The sequence below is a fragment of the Pelobates fuscus genome, chromosome 3 (assembly GCF_036172605.1).
Source record: "Pelobates fuscus isolate aPelFus1 chromosome 3, aPelFus1.pri, whole genome shotgun sequence".
Taxonomy (NCBI): domain Eukaryota; kingdom Metazoa; phylum Chordata; class Amphibia; order Anura; family Pelobatidae; genus Pelobates; species Pelobates fuscus.
This window is the reverse complement of record NC_086319.1, coordinates 96701119-96724844: the sequence shown is the minus strand read 5'-3', so window position 1 is coordinate 96724844 and position 23726 is coordinate 96701119.

Here is a 23726-nt window from a genome sequence, read left to right as displayed (position 1 = left end):
TCACCATCCGGTGTTCTCTAAATGACCGCATTTCATCTCCTTCAGAATGGAGATCATTGTATATACTTTAGTTTGTTTTCCCCCCTTAAATCTTTTCCCTCTCCCCATTTTCCTCACAAGCTCTCGATCCCTACACTAGATATCAGAGAATGTATCAGACATTTACAATGGGTTAAATTTGATAGGATTGCATTTTGCAGTTATTATGAAAGGCTGTGCTACATAGGGAATGAAATTATCCGATTGATAGTTATCCGACTGATAGTTACTACTTCATGCTCTTTTCACGGTAGTTATTACTCCATTAGCATCACTATAAACCCATCATTATGACTTATAACGCAATGAAAATTCTGTCTCTTAATGTTAAAGGCTTAAATAGCCCCCAAAAAAGACGCCAGGTGTTGAAAGATATGTGTGCTTCTAACGCAGCAATAGTTTGCTTGCAAGAAACCCATTTTCATAAAGCGAATCCACCTAGGCTACACTCGCCGCGTTACCCCGTAGGATTTCATGCATGTGCACCCAATAAAACAAAGGGAGTAGCTATATTTTTCCACTCAGATTGGGTTTTCACACTACACAAAAAACACGCTGATCCAGCGGGTAGATTACTAATTCTAGTGGGTGACCTGAATGGAATTCAACTGACACTAGTCTCCCTTTATGCACCGAACGAAGCTCAATACTCATTCATAAAAAAACTATCAAAAAAATGTCCCGTCTCAAACAGGGCCATCTAATAATTTGTGGTGATTACAACTGTACGCTAGACCCACAGCTGGATACTCAACGCATCCACAATAAACCTCCTAACAAAGCGTCCGCACGCATAGGTAAAATGTTCTCCCACCTGCTTCACTCACATGACCTGTATGATTCCTGGAGAAATCTGTATCCCACTGCTAGAGACTATACCTACTTCTCGCAAGTCCATACTACATACACACGAATAGATCTTTGTATAATAGACAAATTTACACTACCACATTTAATTAGCGATTAACGATAGGGCAACGCACATGGTCTGACCATGCCCCGATTGAAACAATTATTGCAGTCCCTCACCCTGCTAAAGGTCGGGGTAAATGGAGACTGAACTAATCTATTTTAGATTGTCCTATAAACCATAAAACTGTAGCTACGGACTTAGATAACTACTTTAAAGTTAACTCAGATGATTCTACCTCTATTGAAACACAATGGCTCGCTCATAAGGCAGTCATTAGGGGTGTATTTATAAAAATAGGATCTTCAAATAAAAAACGCATCCAGAATTCCTTTACTGCGTTAACTCAAAGCCCTCCACCAATTAAGCGCAAATGATTATATTAAACATGCACGAAAGTTACAACAACACTATTACCACATGGGCAACAAAGCAGGTAAATTATTGGCGAACAAATTAAAATCTAAATACCTCCAAACAAAAATTCCCTATATCATCTCCAAATTAAACTCAAAAATGTATAACCCCAATAAAATTGTTGACGAATTGTCCTATTACTATGAAGACCTATATAACTTAGAAATGCACACTGATACACATACACCCAATCTAGAGGAAATTGCTAATTTTTTGTCACAAATAGACCTTCCACAGGTCACGCCACAGCAGAATATAATGCTAAGCGCACCATTTACGGAAGTTGAAGTTGAAACTACTATACGTTCTCTCCCTAAGCACAAAGCTCCAGGCCCTGACGGGCTTTCCAACTATTACTACATTAAAATGGCACCACAACTGTCCCCACACATTACAAAATTATTTAACAACGTCCAAAGATCCGGAACATTTCCGCGAGAAATGTTAGAAGCCTTCATTATAACCCTGCCAAACCAAATAAATCTCCAACAATCTGTAGCAATCTTAGGCCAATATCACTTTTAAATGCAGATGTTAAATTGTATGCAAAGCTGCAATTGCTAACAGATTAAAATCCCTACTGACCAATTTGGTCTCCATGGAACAAGCGGGCTTTGTTCCTGGTAAACAGGTGGGAGATAACACCAGGTACTGTATGGATTTACTGGAGTGGGCGATTAAGAATAAAAAGAAAGGCACGTTAATGGCATTGGACGCTGAAAAAGCTTTCGATCGCCTTAATTGGTCTTATATGGCAAAAACGTTATCAGCGTTCCAATTTTCTAGCCTCTTCATCACAAGAATCAAAGCTCTTTACTCATCGCCCTCTACTAAGGTCTTTAATACGGGTTTCACTTCTCGCAGTTTCTCTATAAACAACGGGACCCGGCAGGGTTGCCCCCTATCACCCCCTATCTTTATTTTATGCCTGGAACCACTGGTTAGACTAATCAAAAAAGATCCCTTAATCCCAGGCCTATCCACACCTGCAGGGGAAAAAAAGATCGCACTTTTTGCGGACGACATAATGCTATTTCTCACTAACCCGTCACAGTCGATACCACATGTTTTAAACACTTTGACGTCATACGGTAAAATATCATATTACAAGAATAACATTACTAAGACACAAATTCTTCCCTTCAACCTAGATTCAGAGACGATAAATGATCTAAAGGCCCAGTATCCATTTGAATGGCGTAAGACCTCAATTTCTTACCTGTGCGTAAAAATAGCTCACTCCCTGAAACAAACTGTCCTGGAAAATCATGAAGTAGTTCTGTCGAAAATTTCAAAACAAATTGAGTCCTGGGACGGGACAAACGCCTCTTGGCTAGGTAGGATCACCTCCCTTAAGATGATGGTTATGCCGCATATATTATATCTGTTTAGGACGTTACCCATTGCTCTTCCAAATGCACTTCTAAAGCGTTTCCAAATAATTTTGAATGCTCATGTATGGAAGAAAAGACCCCCAAGGGGTTCCTTTCGTTCCCTTTGGTACCCTATGAAAAAGGGCGGCCTTCACATCCCTAACATTAAAAATTACTATATAGCCACAGTATTGACATAATAACACACAAAACTATTCCAGTATGGCTTCATTTAGAAGAAAAGTGTGGTAATTTACAGCCATTACGTTACAGTTTATGGTCTGCATCATTCCCCACATCGTCTACTATGTTGTCCGCCACAAAATTCTTAATCAAATCATGGATGTCTTGGTGCTCACTGTTGGGTTCCCAATCGGAATTGCTTTTTATGGCCCCGTTACAGACACTTATCTCCGGACCTGCCATTACAACGATGGATCTCCGGGGGTATATCCCATGTGTACTCACTGTATTCAACTACGGGTTTATTTCCTTTCCCTACTCTCCAAGCAATTTTCAAGTTGCCCCCAAGAGACCTTTTCATGTACTTAAGAATTAAACACATCCTACAATCTAGGTCGATAGACTATGTTAACCCCTCATTGAGTAGTAAGCTAGGCCACATATGTTGCATTGCTCACAACAAACCACCCTCCATAAAATCTCTATCCTTTTGCTATTCAACCCTGTCATTGAACAGTGATAACGACAAGTTACCCTATATGCTCCGCTGGGAACACGACCTAGACGAAACATTCCCCTTATCCAACTGGGAAAATGCTATAACATATACTAAGAAATCCTCAAATTGTGTCACTCATTGGGAAGCATACTTCAAAATATTAATGAGGTGGTACATGACTCCGTCTAGACTAGGTAAAATATATCCTGGGTCGAATACGAATTGTTGGAGATGTGACACTCCAAACAGCACGTTGAAGCACATATTCTGGGACTGCGAAGTCCTGCATACATTCTGGTTAAAATACAGCAGTTAATCAAATCAGTTAGCGACCAAAACCTCCCGCTTTTGCCAGCTTCTTATCTCCTTCATTTAATACCAGACCTGGGCAGTTTCCCTTCAAGGGCAGTGATACTGAACATCCTCGTGGCAGCAAAAACTAGTATTGCAGCCCACTGGAAAAGCACAACTTGCCCTTCCGTTCAGGAGGTAATAAATAGAGTTAATACTACCTATATTTATGAAAAAGAATGGGCGCTTAGGGGGAACAAAACATCTTTTGTAAATCTTTGGCACAACTGGGAATCCACTGAAGACACCAACAAATGATATATTTTGTTCTCTGATATTCCTATACTTACTCCTTCCTCTCCCCCCCATCCCTGTTAATTGAAAATCCTAAGTTTTTCTTTAAGTTTATGCAATACTGTTCTGGGAAGACTATTTAATTTATATTGACACTGTATAAGATGTTACTTAATAGCAAGGCATTAGGTTGTAAAGTAGGTTCACTTTGCTACTATTTCGGAAAATGCAACTTATGAGTGGGTAATTTGTATTGGTAGGTCATTATTGTTGATCGTTTTCTTGCAACCTACAGATATTGTCATACAATTCACCGGTGATGTCTAGGTAATGTTCATTGGTATGCATTTTCGCGCAACGAATACATCTGTTACGCCTTACGATTTTCAAATGTTTCATGCTCATGTATGCTTACTGCTTCTCAACCAGGAAAGATCATATATATCAGACTTCCACACATCTTGTAACATGTTAACTCGTCACCCTAAAGGTTGTATATGTGTAAAATTATCATAGTCATTGATGATCCTTGACCCCTATCATAAAGTTGTTAAACAAAAGTAATCATATACTTTTATGTATTTAGCTGTACTTATTATGCTGTGTTATATCTTATTTTATCATGTAACAATTACATCTTCCAGTGTATTACTAAATGTGACTGTTCTTCCTTTGCATACTTAATTCAATAAAAAATATACATTGAAAAAAAAAAAAGAGGCCTGGTCGCAAATGTACAACATCGCAAAAACAGTCCAGTCCTTAAGGGGTTAATGTATGTTTATGTTAGTTATTTGTAAAATAGGACATGCTATCTATTTAGCTACAACCATTCATCACATATACAGAAAAAAAACCTGATATATTTTCTTTCATCTTTACTAAAGAGGAACGCCTCTCAACAGCTATTCCCCAGCAGAAAATGCAAAGAAAAAGAAAAGGATCACAGTTGTTATCTCCCTTGTGAAGTATGGAATCCATTCTCTTACTGATAACCTTTTCAAAGCTTTCTAAGCTTCCTAAGTCTTCTGAACTTTGCTGCACTCAGTTCTCTCCATGTGAATACAAAGCACAAGAGTTGTGTGCTATTTGGATTTTTTTTTGTACAAATGTAGATGAGAATTAAACTAGGTCTTTCTATGGAGCTCATCACGTGCCAATATGTACTGCTCATGGCATGAAAGATGTAATTTTCTAAATCCACATAAAGCTGACTATTCTGCTTTTTATTTCTCTAAATGGTTAATTCTTTGGAGTTGCGGCATTTTCTGTGTAATGTGCCCTATTGGGCACTATGAATTAGGTTCCCTCCCTCCGTTTGCAGTGTAAGTCTGGAAAACAGTTTTTTTTAATTACGATACTCCACCAATTAAGGTTGGATGGGTTGCATTAAAGCAATTAAGATGGGTATAGATACTATTGTGTTTGTATGTTGAAAATATACACATGAGGCGATGTGCTCTTATCTTTGCTGTTATTTGGTTTTATTTGCATACACTAATAAAGCTTAATTTCATTTATTAATTTGGTCCCTGACTACTCATATTGTGGATGAAAAAAACTTTCCTTTGGACCTAAATAACTGAAGTGTATCTACAAACTCTTACTTTGTTTGAATCAACTGAATATTATGTGATTTTCCGATAATGTTCCTTTTTAAGGGTTAACCTTTATATATTGCTTAATATTAAACATTTAAAAAAATATATAATTAATAGAAAATGTTAAACAGAATCATTTTAAAAAAATTAACTATAAATAAATAAATAAAAAAGGTATAGATACTATTTGCTCTGAGGATGTCCTGATTATAAATGAAACTCATAGGGTTGTTTGTTTCTTTTATATTGGCTCTACATGCCCTGGAGCATGAGCATATTTGTTTTTTAAACCATTTTATGTTGATATGCTATTTTAATACCTTATACGTGCATTTTAATTAAAGGCATTTATTTATACAAAGGTGAATGTGGTATTCAGAAGAATGCAGTGGTGTCATCATACCCTTTTTTGAGAGATAACTATTTTGTTTACTATTAACTTGTGAGTACATTCATATATATACCCAGTCAGTATGTAGAAATGTAGGAGCATTAGACATGTGTCAGCTGGTCTGTATAGTCCTCTTTAACAGGTGACTCTAGCTTGTGTGGATATCATCTATAGTTAATACACTCTTCTCACAGAAGCATAGTGATGGGATGCTGCAGAGTTTCCACTTGATAAAGTCCTGTGTGGTGAAACGCATTGTGGGCGATTTTATATTATTTTATATTGTTTTAATAAAGGAATATTGGCAATTTTTATCCAGTGAGTGTGCCATACAGCGTTTTTTTTTTTTTTTTTTATTTAATTTTATATTGCCTGGCATCCTGTCTGCTGCATCAGTAAAGATCTCACTAAAGAATTCCAGGTGGGGATTATACCATACATGCCTTATTTATTGAGCGATCTGTCTGCTTAATCAAATGTGAGTACATTACTATTTATACTTATTCCTAGTTTACTTTATATGGAGAACACTATTGTCGCTCTTTTTTGCCTTGGGTCTTTTACTGTGATATCTGCTGAACATAACTCAAACATAGCCTGTAACTGGGGGATCAATACCACTGAATGCCTGCTAAACTAGAGATGGTTTTACGCACTATTAAATGTGAGTAAAACCATTAAGACCTACATTCTGCTCGGTTGGCATGCCTAGTCTAGAACGTGACACGGGAGAGCAACGTTTGTGTTAGGCTGTAGCTCTCTTTGGCAGATTTTAGTATACCATTGAGGGGTAGTGGCTGTGAGTGTGTTGTGTATTGCTGTCTTGGGCGGATAACAAGAAAAATTAATATGGAACATTAAAAGAAGCAAAAAGGAACATTATAGGAGGAAACATAATATAGATTATTGTCCCGTATTGAGTCAGGTCACTGAGTTACCGGAGCCACTGGGTGTAAAAGGGGTGACTCTGGATACGTCCCAGGTTCGGCTTGTGTCTGTCGTTGCACTTTGGCCTTGTAATCCGAGCGCCTGGAGGAAAGCATTTCCTTCTGTGGGGTCTTGGGCCCTGAAAGTCTTTCCATCTTGAGTGACCACCAGAGCTCTAGGGAACGACCACCTGTAGGGGAGACCAGCGGCGTCATTAATGGCGGCCATATCTTGTTTCAGGTCAGTGAGGGCCTCTTCTGTGGTTTGGACCCTGTTAGTAACCGCCTGTACTTCTGCCCGCACAGTTTTGAGTTCTGCTGCAAACATTTGCAAACATTTGCTGTATGTGTACAAGCAGGTTGTGTATGTCCTGTTTGGTGGACGGTGCATTTCCATCGGGTATCGCCGTGGTCTCCGGTGTGGAAGGGGTCCCTGTTGGTGAGTCTGTTGTTGTTACAGGGCCTGGCTGTGTCACCCCTCTGGGCTCCAAGGTGAGTAGTTGGCCGATATCTTGGCCCTCTCTGGGTGCAGACTGGGTCTGCTTCTGCGTTTTGCGTACCATGTCGCCGTCTGGAGGGATCGGTCTGCAGTATTCTGTGCGTGCGTTTCCCTCTGGGCTCGTTCCGCTCCAGTAGGGGTCGGTGGTCGGCCGCAGGCTTTCCACGTGGTAGGCCCGAAGGCCTCGGCGCCTGGTTTTGGCGTGCGCGGGGAAAGTGAAGGGCATCCGTTTGCTCACTGGAGCTTCCCCCTCTCATCGGTGGTGAGTGAACGTCGATTTTAGTAGTTTCTGCGGTAATAAAGTTTCGTTCTGCCGAGTTTTATCCCGGAGCCGTCTCGAGATGCGTCTGCCTCGGAGCTCCGCTTAGCTCCGCCCCCCTTTTTGTGTATTTTTATTATCCGTGCTGCAGTGTGCCTATGTAAGTTACAGTAGAAGGTGAGTTGGATAATTTCAAAAGAGAGGGTAGGAAAACCTCCAAATCCACCCATGAGAAGAAACTTATCTGTTTGGAATTCCAGTAGCATATATTTACAGACTGAGCTAGGTACCTTTGAAGACTTGGTCAGAAGAAAACATCCATACAACTAAACAAGCTTTTTTATATTTATGGCAGATAGATATTCAGGGGAAAACTGTTATTCAAGAAGTATTTTACGTTATCTATTAAAATCCAGCCCTACAAATATGAGTTGAAAACCAAAAGATACAGTTACTTAATTATACACAGACAATATTTTTAAATTAAAACACTATTTAATAATTATTGTTCAAATATACATTTTGTGCAGAGATAATCATTCCAGATTTGTCAAGTGGTATAATAAACTACGTATGCATTTCCAGTGATTAACCTAATTGTTTTCTGTAAATTCAGGTTTTGTTCAATTACATTATCAATATTTTTAGAGGGGCAGGTGCATTACTTTTCCAAAATTGTGGAGAACACAAAGACACAGAAATAATATATGACAGTTTTTCTGTCTGTATAGATATGTACAGATTTCGATACCATGTGTTGGTATATAAGGGAAATTAAAGAGAATTCACTGGGATGAGGTTTCCGTTGTGCTTTTCATTTCTTTTTATAAGGGAAACTGGATATTTTTGCAAAAAATTTAGAAAAGTATGACATTTGATTTACATGCCATTATGGGCTTTGTTTTTTTTATAATTATAGAAAAACTTTATATATACAATTTAGTTGTGTATACTGTTCCTACAAACTTCTTTCCCAATGTTAAAGTCAGATTCCCAGTTAAATGGGTTCTTCTGAAGAACAGTTGCAATAAATAAACACTGTTGATCACAGAACAATGAATGCAAAACTATGAAAGTGGTCATGTAAGGACCAAGAAACTCTCTCTAGGCTTGAAACGTATGCAAACAGTAAGGAAAAATTCTGAGGCAAAATATCTTGGAATCACATCCACCGATATTAGGTTCTATATTAAAACTACATATTTATTAGGGCATCCAAAATAAAATGATGTGTGAAACAGTAAGCAAGTGGATAAAAAAAAAACTATGCTTTGGATCTGTTACCGTGCATTCTGTCCTCTTTCCATATTGTTTGCCATTTTATATTACTTTATTTATTACAGGGTTCCCTTTTGCCTCTCAAACAGTCTCAATCCTTCTGTAGAGTTTCCACCATATACCATTAATGCTGTAATTTTCCATTTCAAATAAGTTTAAGGATTGTGCAGTGTATTGGAGTACACTGATTTCATGTTCATAGACAAAGCTTAAGATGGCCATTGCATAGCCAAACAGAGATACACCTTGTTGGTAATACTGCATAAGTCTTATGATGTTGATTTGGTATTAAATGGTCTAGAACAAAAGATTGCCTACATAACTTAAAATAGCTACCAACCTCTACTGTGGAAGAATGATGTCACAGCAGAAATTAACTAAGAAAACAGCCACTTCCCTCTCTTTTTTCTGCTGTGTAAGGAGACATTCCATCCAAGAGAATACATGTTGGTTAGGAATCATTCAACTGTTCATTTACAGAGATGCAAATCAATTTTCACACAAGGACCAGAACCCATTTATCATATGCAAGCTCTAGGACTGAGTCGAGGTGCATATGTAGGGGAAATAGAATTCTAACCTAATAGTGTCTGCCCACATAAATACAAAGTCCTGTAAAAAGTCACTGCACTGGTATTTTTGGTTGTGGATACTGCAAAAGCAGGTAAAGCCTTCATGGCCAATGCATGGCATAATTTAGATCGTGAAAACCACAGATCCTATTTTGGGGCAGCAAGATAAATATGGACTAATCATCATGAAAGCCCAAACATGAATAACTTTGATAAATCTTGAAACCTTACTCTGGATGTAATAGTTGTATTTTCAATAATTGCGATACTATCCTCAAAACATAGACTTGTCCAAAACTGTGAAGGCATCAACATATTTTTTTCCTTTACAAAGTCATTGATACAGTGGCCATGTGTCAATGTAAGTTCAGGCAATTTTCTCTTGAAACTTAATAGCTGTCACAAACCTATTAAGAATGATGTTATTTATCAAATGTTATTTTTATAGAAGAATACATTATTCCTACACTTTCAGAAGTGAGAGCATCTGAAACACTTTGAAGGTCTGGATTTGATTCTTCAATATATATTTCTGAAAAATGTGTTTTGAAACTTAAAAGGAGATGCATATTTATGGGAACATTGGGCAATTTTCTTCAATTTTGCAGAAACCACAATAATATAGCCACATTTTAGATAAATTGTACCTTTTTACATTTAAGATGTTTCTGTTAGTAGGTCATTTTAATGAATAACTCATAAAGTCATATTAAATATAACCACTGCACGTTCCATGCAAAGTTACTTTAACCTTCTTAAAAACTTAATACTTCTCATTGAACTTTTATTGCATGTTGGCACAATATCAAAACAATTATTGAAAAGAATACTGCCTAACTTTTTAGCGTTCAGCACTGTATTTATTAGCTCAGTAGCGTACAACTATCTTTGAAGATACAGTTTTAGTAGAGATTTACAATGTGCCCATGCAGATTGTGATGCTCGACTGTCAAATATTACCTAGAACAACTTACACAGACAAAAAAGTCTGACCATTGACTTTACCACAATAGTTAGTTTAAAATTTAAAACAAATTATAATATGCTGTATAAACAAATACATAAATATGTACATATGTACATTATGAGATACATAAATTTAACATACATCGAAACTTAGCACAAATCAACCTAACACATAGTCAAATACTAACACAGCATGAATTTAGCAAGTTACTTATAAACCAGAAGTCGTGAGGAATAGATAAATATTAGGCCAATACATCCAGGCTGAGACTGTGAGAAGATTTTTCTAGATTGACTATTTTTCATAAAACTTTGCAATTTCCTTGTCAGTTTTGTTATTCTAAACTGAAGCCGATCTAAACTTTGCACTTCTCGTGTCAATTCGCCAGATTACTAAAAACCACATAAGCGAGTTTTCAAGGCTCAATTAAATTATCCAAATTTCATTTTAATGGGGAGTTTATTTACCTAACTTGAAATCATGGATAACTGACAAGAGACATGTACATTTTAGATCAAAATAGCGAAACAAAATACCAGCCAAAAATGTGCCATTGCCTGGACAATTTTACACAAATTCACAGCTTAGTAAATAACCATATATGCAAAAAATAGGGGATTATCTGCTAAACCAATAAAAAACAAGAAGATGTCGCGTATAACTGTGTGGATAATGAGCTACAAATGTTGTATTCCCAATGGCCTGAGGAAGTCCTTCACACGGAAGAAACGCGTAGGACGCCTGGTGGTGATTCTGAGCAACTACACCCATTGTTTTTAACTTCTATGTAAGTGAATAAATTGCTTTTTTATTACATACTCAAATGTGCACTACAACTTTATCTTTTCTTTTGAGTATATGTACTCCAGCCAACACATGGTGATCTGAACACACTGAAGACTGAACCCTTGGAGGGGTTTATGTTAAAGGCATTAATATATCAGTGAAAGGGTGTATGGCCATTGGGAATACAACATTTTTGGCTCATTATCCACACAGTTATACGCTACATCTTCTTGTTTTTTATTGGTTTAGCAGATAATCCCCTATTTGTTGCATATATATTTCGTGGAAGACAGGAGGAAGTCTTCGGGGTACCTTTGGAAGTGTCACCTTGTACAGGGAAGTTTCTGTCCGCCAACATCTTATTTGCACTAATTGCACTTTTTGGTTTGTCAACACATATCTTGTTTTATTTGCACTTTTAGTGAATAACCATGGCTGTTGCTCCAGCCATATTCAGATTCACTCATTTTGTTAGAGATGAATTACTTAATGAGTGTGCATCAAATGGACATGCATCACTTTGGGATAACTGTCTAATTCAAAAGCTTTAGCTTACTCTGTAGGCTAAAAAATGCAGGAACATGTGATGTTCTTTTTCAATTTTTACCAGCTTCTCCTTTCTCATTCTCTCCATACTAATTCCATGAGGGACACTGAACTAACCAATCAGTGTGCTATCTCTTGGAATGCTGTAAAAGTGCATTGGGCATGCCTGACTGATCAGTGTGACCATGCAGAGCAGGATCTGTTCTGGGGTTTCTGGTGCTGTCATTAGTGGATCGGTTTGAAACTGAGATGGGTGGATTAGATAGATGGGGGGTGGGCTGAAGAAACTCACCTAGCTGTGAGGTGTGCCCAATAAAGCAATTTTACCAAGTTTATAGTCTGCTTATAAATCTTTATTACATGCCTAAAAGTTGTTCTTACTTTATTTTGGTTTGTATATTTGCTTAAAAGTGTTTGCTTGCTGGTTTATAAATAACATTTTCAAGTAATGCATGCCCCTTTAAAGTATGCAAATATAATACTAAATAGAGCAAACTGTATGCTTTTCCTTTGTTCATTTTGTCTCATAAAATGCAATAAAAGAACACATTTGTTCTAAAGATAATCAGTACAGTCATGTTTCACAGATTTACAAATTAAATACAGTATTCCACAACAAAGGCTAGAAATTATGCCAGAAGCACATTTTCCCTTTCCATATTCAGGTCTTTCATTCATTCTAAACCACTTAAAATACAAATTGTTTCGAAAGCAGTAAAAAACAAAATTATGATTTTTTTTTTAAAGGGTGATTATAAGAACCATGACCATTTAAGTGATATGAAGTGGTCATGGTGCCTGTAGTTTATATGTGAGTTTAACCCCTTTGCCACTGGAGGTGTAACTTCACCTCCAGCAGCGACATTGGGGTGCCCTTAGCCAGCCTGGGCATATTGGACATCTGACGCCAGCACGCACAGCATGCTTAAGACAGATCCTCAATGGCACCACGTCCTCTGCCACTTGTGTCCTCCCTTCAGCTTGCCCTCCTCCTACATCACTCCACCTCCAGATATCCAGATGGTGGGAGTAGCATGTCGATGGTGGAAGTTTGGAATGAGAGGAAAACTTGGCCTAACATAGTGGCACATTTTTGTTGTTGTTTTTTCATTGTTTTTCTTGAATATTAAGGGGGAGACCAGGATAGGAATGATTACTCTTACCAAAACTGGTGTTTTACGAAGACACTGGTTTTTGGTTGGAATAAACCTATAATTTTGACCTGTAAGCTTAAACACACTTGCATTTTATTGCAGATAATTTGTCAAAACTATTTTTATAAATGTTAACAGTGAAATCAAACTACAATAATGCAGTTTGAAAGATAAAATAAAATACATTTCTGTTCGAAAAGCAGAGCAATAAATGGCTTTGATTGCTAATTATCATGTTAGCTATGAAAATTGGAGTAATGTTAGCAGCACTTACAAGCACGTACATACCTTACAGGTATAAAGAAACAATATTATTAAATTCAGAGTAATAAAATATTGACCAATCCCACTGTCAATTAGATTTATAACAAATCATTGTTCATTCTATAACTATCTACATATATTCCAGAGCCACGTATTATTGGAGTCTAGCAATCACACTTATTATACGTAGTTTCTATTATTGTAGAAAGTAGTTACTGAATTGTAAAATGCATTTGTTTGTTTACATTAATAATATCAAAATTGAGTAAAAAGGCTCTCTCAGTCACTAACAGGAAAGAGGGCAGTGACATATATTCTCTTAGAGGGACACTCCGAGCACCATAACCACTACAGTGTGCAGTTAAACTGTTTTATAGCATCTTAACTTCTTGGCAAGAAGAGCGTCACTTCTGTAAGAAGCGAGTAGTGCTATCGTCACTTCCTCGAAAGAATCATAAGGATGAGCTACAGATGAGAGAGACATACTCTCTAGAGAGGAGGCTCGCGATTGGACAAATCAAGGATTGGACATGCAATTTAAAAGGATCAGTGGGAAAGGAAGCAGACAGCGAATGATAAAGCTACTGGGCGTGGCAAAACGCGTCTCGGCGGATTGAAGCACTTTATAGATTTAGCTATTATATTGTTTTTATTGGTTTACATTGTTTTATTGAGTTAATAAACTTACTGGTATTTACATATATTTAGTCTAATGCTTCAATTCCATCTGCTTCCTGCATACAAGAAGGAATGTGTCCCCTTTAGTGACACCAAAGCTGAATATCCCAGAGACAGGTTCCTTTGGCTCTAGAAAAGGTAAGCAAGGTCTTTATATTAATATTATCCACCTATTCTTAACTGTACTTCACCAGAAGCTACTTGTTTTTGTGTCCTGTCTTGAGCATTGTGGAGAAAGACAGAAAAGGGTATGTGTTCCCCAGAACACATCTACCTGTGAGACTTGAACCTGTCCTTATCTGGCTCTGATCCATGTGTGAGACACATGTTACAATACACTATATACTGTTTATTTTATAGCAATTGTTGTAATACTATCCCTTATGCTGTAAGGGTAAGTAATTTTGTAAGTGCTCCATTACTTGCACTGATGGTAGTTGTTGACTACTCAGTTCACTTGCTTTTTTGCCTATTTGACTTGTGTGTGGTCAGGGAGAGACTCACATGGTGTGGTAGCTGCTAACGTATAATATTATCTCAATAAGAAAGCACCTTTCTTGCACAGAACACGTTGGTTTTTAATCTCTAGGGCTGCACTGTTTCTATGGTACTCCCTTCCCTGCTCCGTTAGACTCTCACACAATCTCAGTTCCTTCAAAAGATCATTAAAAACTCACTTTTTTAGGAAAGCATATCAATTAAACTGTTAATAGCTTGCCCCCCTGCACCTTGGTAACCCACCTTGCTTCCTCTTCCTGCAACTGTGTCATCCAAAAACTAACCGTTCATTCTAAACTATCCTAGTAACATACATGAAAATGATTCCACCCTTACCTCTTTTTAAGGGAGTTTGCCGTGAGTTTTTAGAAGGGCCTGCTTGCCAGCCTCCTACCTTGGGACTATGGGCCCCGTGATAACCCATGTTCAAAAGTACTGTTTCTGCCCCTTGGACTTTTAACTGGAACAGATTTAAACATGTGGTGGCAGCCATCTTAAATTGTCCAGCAGTGTTTTGTCGTCAAGTGTATGGAACTGTTTTGGACCTTGTACAGTGGGACAAAAATAAGACTTCCAGGAATTCCTGAACCCCTGAACCGATCTGGGTGATTTTTGGGGGGTTTGTAAAAATGTATGTTTTTTCTGCTTGGAGTTAATTGAGTTAGTCCATTGTCTTCGTTAATTATATCACAGGCAGAGGGGAGGGATTGTGTACACTGTATGAGAGTGTCTGAATGTAGACCTCTGTTTTTATTGGCTTGTATGTTTTGTATTCGGTGCCCAACCAGGTCCACCTGCGCGTCACCTTTCCTGTATAACTTGTATAAAAGACCAGTGTGTGCCATTAAACTTTCTGTTCTTGCTTACATTCCAAAACTGTGTGTCGTCCTGTTATTGGAGGGAAAGAAGATTTGCTTCTGTGTCTGCTGTTCCAGCTTGCAGGAGATTCAACGGGGAAAGTCCTTGTAAGGACTAGAGCTAATTCCCCATTCGGTTCCAGAGTTCCCAGGACTGAGTGTCCTCCAGTGCCTGGTGGTGTCAGACCTAACTCCCCATTCGGCTCCAGGAAGGAGCCCTAGTCAAGCTACGGCGACTTAGGGCAAGAAGTGCTGCGGCTTGTCCCCTGTTCCTGCTACGCTCTCTGGACTAGGAGAGGTCTACCCATTGGAAGCTGGATCCTGGTCTTGGGTCCAGGGTGGGTGGAGGACGGCGAGACCCCAACCAAGCTGCGGCGGTTCGTGGGGTCTACCGTGGTTATGGTTTTCCAGTGCAGTGATTATGGTACTCACAAGTACTAGGAAGCAGCGATAGACGGAGGTACCTGGCAGTCTGTTAAAGATATGTTTTCAACTACTTCAAACTGTTTAGAATATATAAAAAAAAAACTGAAATTGGGTCCATAACCTGGACGGAACATGTTCCAGTTTCTCTAGAAATTTTAAATAATAGAGATTATAAGCAGAGAACTTGATGAAGACTTAACAAAAGTATTTTGACATCCAAGATAGATACAGATTATTTACACACAGAAATTAAGAGGTTTCTAGAAATTAACAACAATGGTATAGTCACATCTTCTGCTTTTATGGTGTACCCTCAAATGTCCTATCCGAAGATTACTCAGAAAATTAGGTTCTCAAAAAAAGAAAAGAAGAGAAAGATCTCTCTTAGAATTCTACATTAAGTTAGCAAAACATGAGAGATTAAATATCACAGTCATGTCAAGAGAGAACCAAAACTATAGAGAGAATTAAAAAAAAAAAAAAAAAAACTAACTAGTGATGTCCCAGGTAGAAAAAACAATCATTTGTCTAAATCAAAGGTGGTACCACAACGATATTAATGTAGGGAAACTACTATCTAATAAATTAAAAAAAATTAGAAAAAACACAAAGTAATCCAAAACTCATAGTAAATAAAGTATTATATTCTATGAAAGATATAGCCAAAACATTTGCTAACTATTATAAGAAGTTATATAAATTAAATGTAGATAAAGTATCCGATAATACAATAAAGACAATTTTGGAAGGTATTGTAATCCCTAGGATTACTGTAGAAAATCTAATTAATTTAAATACAACTATCTCAGAGACAGAAGTTTTAAAAAGTTATCGGTGAATTAAAGCCATCAAAAGCTCCTGGACAGATGATTTCTCAGCACTATTTTACAGTAAATTTAAAGATGTTATGATACCTCTACTAGCTAAGATGTTTCAAGACTTTCGAACTAAAGGCATTCCTGGTGAAATGCTGGAAGCCACCATATCTTCAATCCTAAATTCGGGGAAAGATCCTACACTAACACCCAATTATAGACCAATATCTCTAATCATTGTAGATGTTAAAACATTTTTAAAAATTGTAGTCAATCAAATTAAATGAATAATTCCTCAAATCATTCATTTAGTCATAGAGACCAATCAGGCTTTGTTATGAATATAACCCAGTTGATAATACTCATAAAATTATAAATATATTACACAATACAAGTATAAAGAAAACAGGGCTTGCCTTTTTAGAACTAGATGCTAAAAGACGTTTGATAGAGTCAGTTGGAAATATCTAGATTTGGTCCTAGAGAAATTTGGTTTGGCTGGCTCTATTAAAAACAACATTATTTCCTTATATTCCAATCTGAGTCAAATTGGTTGGCCATTACCTACGGCACTTGTTAGGGTTGCCGTCTGGCACCCTTACTTTATATCCTTTCTATAGAACTGTTAGCTGCTATGATTAGACAGAATTAGAAAATTCTGGGAATTCAAATTGGTAATCGGACCTGCAAAATAACTTTATATGCGGATAATGTTTTTATGTCCATGTCAAATCCAATAGATTCAATAGGAGAATTACTTACTTTAATTAAAATATTTGGTAAGTTCTCTAATTATAAATTTAACATACAAAAGACTCAAATATTAACTGGTTTTCTTTCAAGAGAAGATATGGCCCTTTTGAAAACTAAATTCCAGTTTGATTGGTTTAAAAAACATATAGATTTTTTAGGAATTAAGATCTCACTAAATTTAATTAATATGGTGGAACTTAGTTACACAGAAATGCTGAATAATCTCTCATAATATTTTTCCTACCTGGGCTGGATTGGAGATATCATGGCTAGGTCATATTAATGTTATTAATGCATATGTTTTACCAAAGATTATATTTTTTATTCAGAACCATCCCCTTAAGAGTTGATTACAAGATATTACATAAATTTGTTAACTTATTTAAAGATTATATCTGGAAGGGCAAAAAAACAAAGAGTGCATATAATATGTGTTAAACAAAAGAAATATGGAGGTCTATAATTTCCTGTTATATATCAATTACATGAAGCAGCTATGTTTGCTCACTATATTACTAATTTAAATTCTAATTCACAAACTTCAGACTGGTTTTAGTTTTAAAAAATAGAAATTTAACTCAATGTATTTCTAAACTTTTTTGGTCAGTTCTTAAAATTATTTACTTTGTGAATCCAATTATAAAAGATATAAAAAAAGACCATATTTAAATTTTAAAAAAAGATGCTCCTTACTTGACAAGTTGTCTTATGAAGCACCAATCAAGATTCTTTGATATGATATCAAAGACTTAAACTTGTTTTCATGGATATCATGAGGTATCTAAAAAATTAAAGATGTTTTAGTTAATGGGAAAATTATGTTTTTCCAACAACTTTATATTTGCGAATTAAAAGATATATGTTAACTAAAGATATATATCAGGTCACTGGATTGATGATCTATTTAAACATGCTTCCCTTCAAAATAAAAAAAAAATACTGTCTAAATTATTGAAATAATTCTCTGATAATAATCAATTGGAAGCTCAAGAAATAAATAATCCCTCTCTCTTATGTAAATGGGAACTTGAAATGCTCACACATCTTTCTATGGATGAATAATTATTGGGTATTAAACGAGTATCACTGTCAATCTATGCTGGAAATGCGTTATAAGTTTATATATAGATGGTACCGAGCCCTTATGAGATTAAACAAGATACCTAACACTAACCAGACATTTGTTGGAGATGTCAATTGGAAAAAGGAAACATATTACATATTTGGTGGCTCTGTACTAAATTAAATTATATTAAATTACAAATTAAAATGTGCTTGAAAAAATTAGTTAACAATGTATAATTTACTCCATATATGTTTCTATAGAATATAGATTTTCCTTCCTGTAGTAAATCTCAAGAATATCTAAAAACTCATATTTTGTTTTGCAACTAAAATAGTAATAGAACATAACTGGAAATCTCTGGGACTAGATTGGCCGTCTATATGTAATCAAATACTATATCAATATAGAATGTAACGTAGCTTATATATACCTAATGATACAGTGGAAAAATATGAAAAATTGTGGTCACCTATGAATAAGTATTTAACTAAAAACTCTGACAATATGTAGTTTCTTTTAACTACATAGATAAGTATAAACCTTTAATTAAATACAAATTGGACCTCCCTCCCCTCAAAGACTCTTAGTATGGATGTACGAATGGTTAGTATGATTGAATTGAACAATTTGTTACATTTATGTTATGCATTTATTGTAGTTCATGTTTTTTTTTATTTTTTTTTTCTCTGTAAATGTGATGCAATTGATGAACAGTATAAAGTTGAAGGATGTGTAAAATTGCATTATTTAATACAATATATAATACATTTTGTATAAAGATGGAGAAGCTTATAATTTTTTTTGGAAAGAAGAAAAAAAAGGATTGAAAATCTGTTAATAAAGAATTTATAAAAAAAAAACAAAAAAAACCCCTGTAAACCGACTAAGATAGTGATTATATACATTTGAAAAAAAACTGAGAATTAATATCTAAATTGCATGCAAGATTTATATCACTCGTGGCTAAAATAAACTTTACTTATTTTGAGCTATGACCTTAAATTCTTGTCAACAGCGGGAAACTCTAAGCATCAAAACCACTACAGCTGTAGCTTTGGTGTAAAGCAGCTGACCCTGCAGTTGACAAATATCATCACTGCCTTTTTAATAACTCCAGAACATCCACCCCCTTCCCCTTCATTGTGGAGTGTACACTTGATCTCAGTTTGACGTTCTGCTTGCAGAGGATAAAACTGGGGTCCTTTTAGAGGAATTACATTAATTCATCTTTGATGGTCTTTCAGTTGCCACTGGCTAAGTTGCAAGCACACACTTATTTCCTTAGTTTATCAGTTTAAGTGCACTAAGAAGGTTCAAGCTATATTAGACGAAGACATTATTCTTTCAGATTTGCTAGAAGCTGTGTTTTCAGTGTCTTTGGTTGTCTCCTGTCCTTGTTTTGGTTGTTTGGATGGAGAGACATCTCCATAGAATTCTTGATCCAGGGACTTGCAAGTGGTTGGCGGCATTGCAGGCATGCTGTTAGCTGGTTTCAGCTGATCTGCTCAATAAGCTTTGGTATGTGTCTCCTCTTACGAGGTTTTATTATTTCAGGTTGCATTCTCTTTATGTTTTTCTGAGGTTTTATCATGAGAAACTGGTGGCTCTGGAGGCTCCTCTGTGGATTTAAGATATTCTCGTAGAGGATTCCCGTGTTTGGGTTATGATTCGCTGTTCCAAGAATGATCAAATTGGTAGGGGAGAGAATCTGACTGTATTAGTTGTTGGAGTTCTGTCCAGTTTCCTAGGATCAACATTTTCAATTTATTCAGCCGAGGTTTGTGGGATCGCTATTAATCCATCTGGATGACTCTCCTCTCACTTGCTCCCAATTTTCTAGTTTTTATCGCTCTAGTTTTAGCATTCTGGATATTGACTAATATTCCCATTGAAATCACTCTTTTTCAATAGGAGATGAAACTCAAGCCAGTTTGTTTTCTGATATAGCCATTATGCATTTAGGTAGATGTGAATCAAGCCTCTTTAACCTTTACCTTATTGTAACAGTTCATTTGTTTTGTAGGTTGCTGTCCCTGTTGTATGTGGTCTATTGCCCAATCTTTTATTTATTAGGAGGCTAGTTGGGGGGAAAAGGGGTCATACCTCGGGTTAACTTAGAATTTAGTGTGGGTTCGATGGCATGGTGTTTCTTAGTCTTCACTGGGGGCAGGTATGTACAGAAGGTCAGCTGTCTTATTTGTGTTCCAGTTATCCCTATTGCTCATGAAGGAGGTAGTGATTTAGGTAAGGTGTGATAAAACATGACTTGACTCATTGTCATGCCTCATTTAACTGGTTGCTTTTAATATAGTGTGAAGCTCCTTCTCACCCAGTTTGGAGAGATTTGTCAATTTCTAAGGTGATACAGTGTAAGAGGCGTAAATTTAACTTAACAATTTCTAGATTCTAGAATTTGCGGGTGGGCTTTAAACCAAAAGAATTTGAAAGGTGATAATTCCAATTTGATGTGAACAGTGAGGTCCACCTGAACTTAATAGTTTTTAATTTTACAATAAGGCGATCAGGGCATTGAGACACCTCTGCCCGTGGAGAGGTGCATCTAGGTAGGGCCAGCATTGCAGTGGCAGTACCCTGTCTGGTGCTAATCAAAAGGGGGAGGAGGGGACTTGATGAATTATCAGCAGTCTGCAAGAGGCTTTGAGTTTATCAAGGGGTACAGCTATCTGACTGCTTGGTACACAGCAGCCAACAAGCTGTGTTAATATGTTAATTGTCGTAGTACATTGTTTTTCAATAAAGATGTGGAAGTTGCCCTATCCATATACTTTAAGTGTTATGTTGTTATTGGGATAGGGTAGTCTGGATCAAATGTTATCAAATATTATCTGTTATTGTGTAAAATATGTTGTAGTTCGGTCAACAGCCAAGTGAATTTTAAATTTAAGGCCACGGTAATTGCACTAAAAGTTTAGCTGCATTTTTTTTTTCAGTTTAGCTATTTTAATCTTAAAATGTAAGTTTGCTATAGTAATTAAACCTCAAAGTAAAATAGTAGAACCATGTAGTTTATATTAAATTTACCTCTCACTAATCTCAGACAGCATAAATGCCACTTCATATGTGATAAAAGGCCACTCGGTAAAAATCAGTCTTAAATCAATCAATCTATTTTGGAATAGGCATACTCTGTTGTTAGACCATCTTTTCACATGTCTTTAAAGTATCTACTATGTATGTTGATAATTGAAAAATTACATTTTATGAAGGTGTTTAACAAAATGTGTTAGTTAAATCCGAGCTGACCACAGGACTAAAGAGGGGTTAAACTGTATTCAGTTGTAATAATGAAATAGTGTTTGAGAAAAACCACCTTTGCATGTAATGAAGAGATGTTTGAGTTCTCCCAAACAGAAAGATATTAGGAGAGTTGAGAGAAAGCCTAGCTCTTAGATCCTTGATGACAAGGCAAGATGAAATGTCCCCAATACAGAACATATAAAGATGGTGCTAGGTGCTACAAGACATATTTGACATAGTACGTTATGATGTAGACAGTGTTTCTGATGTTGCTGTTGGAGAATTCAAATAGTGCATATAGTATTTAATTTAATTTTCAAATATGCTGACCTTGTAAAGTCTGCATTTGTTCCTTCCGTTCAATGAATCTTGATCAAGTTTAAAATCAATTTGGTGACCTTTGTCTGATGCAAACAAAATCCAAGATAAGTTGAAAAATGTAGCTCAATTAGTGAATGGTATGCTTCCATTTATTACATTAAATGTCATCAAAATATGTCTCTAATGTAGAAAGGTAGATTTCACTATTAGTGTTCATCATTTCTGCAATAACAATACATTTTTCATTCATTTGAATGGAGAGTTACATCTAACTAGTCAAAGAAACATACTCTTCATTGTATATGTTAAAGGGTTACTTCAGGCACCATGGCCACTGCAATGTTTTCAAATGGTCATAGGGCAAGAACAATGAAACGCTCCACGTACTAACTGAGATATTTATGTTGCTGACGGAGATGTAACTCTCCTTACAGCAGCTTTCATTAGCCAGCCTGGGACAAGAGTTCCAGGCTGACTTAGGTTAATTGTGTGCATATTCGCATATTCTATGCATTGAGGGTCATTCCAGAAGGCTTGGTGCCTGATAGCACTATGGTAAGTAGCAAAAGGGTTATAGTGGCTATGCTTGGAGTAACCCATCATGTTACAATTATAGTTTAGTAGATATACCTAGAAGTGCAAAACAGACGGATTTTTATGGTGCAGTAAGTTTATTCGATCTTAAACAGATATTTTATAAACCATGTACAAAAAAAACCACACTAAAAATATGTACATAAACAAATAAAATAAGTGTATAAACTCCACAGTTCCTCTATTGGAGTTTACTCACAAGGTGTAAGCATGTGGAACCTAAATGATGAATGATAAGATTTCTAATGTTATAACCCTGTAACAGTCCTGTTAGTATGATTCCTGTGCTCTTCCTCTGAAGGTCCTCTTGATTCGGGATGATTCTAGTGAGCTTTGACAACCACCCTGGCTGGTGTATTGTTTCCTTAGAGGTCACACAAGTTGCATGCTCAGCCATTCCGAGATGGATGAGATCAGGGTTCCCCAGGAGTCAGAATTAGTGCAATTTGGTGATTGTTTGCTCCTATGCATTTCGTGCATTGCACTTACTTCGTCAGGGAGCCCGAAGTGATCACGGACTCCCTTTGGGTATATATATATATAGTCTGAAATTGGTTCTTGGCTCATTCCTGATTTAAAGAACCATACCTTTGACAATATTTCTAAATATATTGGCTGGTAAAAAGAATAAAATGGCATACAGCTGTATCCTTCGGTAAAAGGAATAACGCTTTATGAATATAGATGTCATAACACTTTATGACATCTAAATGAAGGAATAGAAGGGGGGCGTGGCTTGGAGGCCGAGGAAAATGGCGGCGTAGACCCGGTGCTCCCCAGCAGGCTCCGACAAAACCCTCGTCACAGCACCTAATCTCCGGAGATAATGGGCAAAACACACCGGGCAACACACACACCCAAACCCGCCGACAAAACTAAGGGGTCCACGGCCCCATCGGTGAGGCAATACCTGACGCAATCCGCGGACATGGCCTCCCAGTCTTCAAACGACATGGAGGCATCCGACGTCTCCCGCCCGACATCGCCACGTGCGAACAAATAGAGACACGGACCTGGACTCCCCCGGTTCCGCAAACGGACTGGGTACAAATGATCCGTGCACTACCAACCAGACAGGACCTGAAGGAGGCCAATATGGATCTGAGAGCCTCCATCACTGCAGAACTCCACTCACTCAGAGAGGACATTCAGGGCCTACATACTAAGGTATCCCAATTAAAAGCGGATTGTGACCATCTAACATCCGCCCA